Here is a 272-nt window from a genome sequence, read left to right as displayed (position 1 = left end):
GCAAATCTGATAGAGTGTCTGGATCCTCAACCAGATTTTCAGAACCGGTCATGATTATGCAGTTGAGTTGTATTATGAGAGCACGGTCTATATGTCTGTTTCTTAATTCTGTATCTTTGATGGAAGCCTCTATGCCCGGCCCTTAGTAGCTCTAAGGCCGTTGCTACAAAGTTGGGTTCGAATGTAGTTCGATCACCAAGTTCGAATCATTTATTCAAAAAGTACGAACTAAACACAGATCCTTTTGAAAATAAATTACTTTTGTCTTTAAA

This window comes from Penaeus monodon, chromosome 27, assembly GCF_015228065.2.
Source record: "Penaeus monodon isolate SGIC_2016 chromosome 27, NSTDA_Pmon_1, whole genome shotgun sequence".
Classification (NCBI taxonomy): domain Eukaryota; kingdom Metazoa; phylum Arthropoda; class Malacostraca; order Decapoda; family Penaeidae; genus Penaeus; species Penaeus monodon.
Note: the sequence above shows the minus strand (reverse complement) of the source record.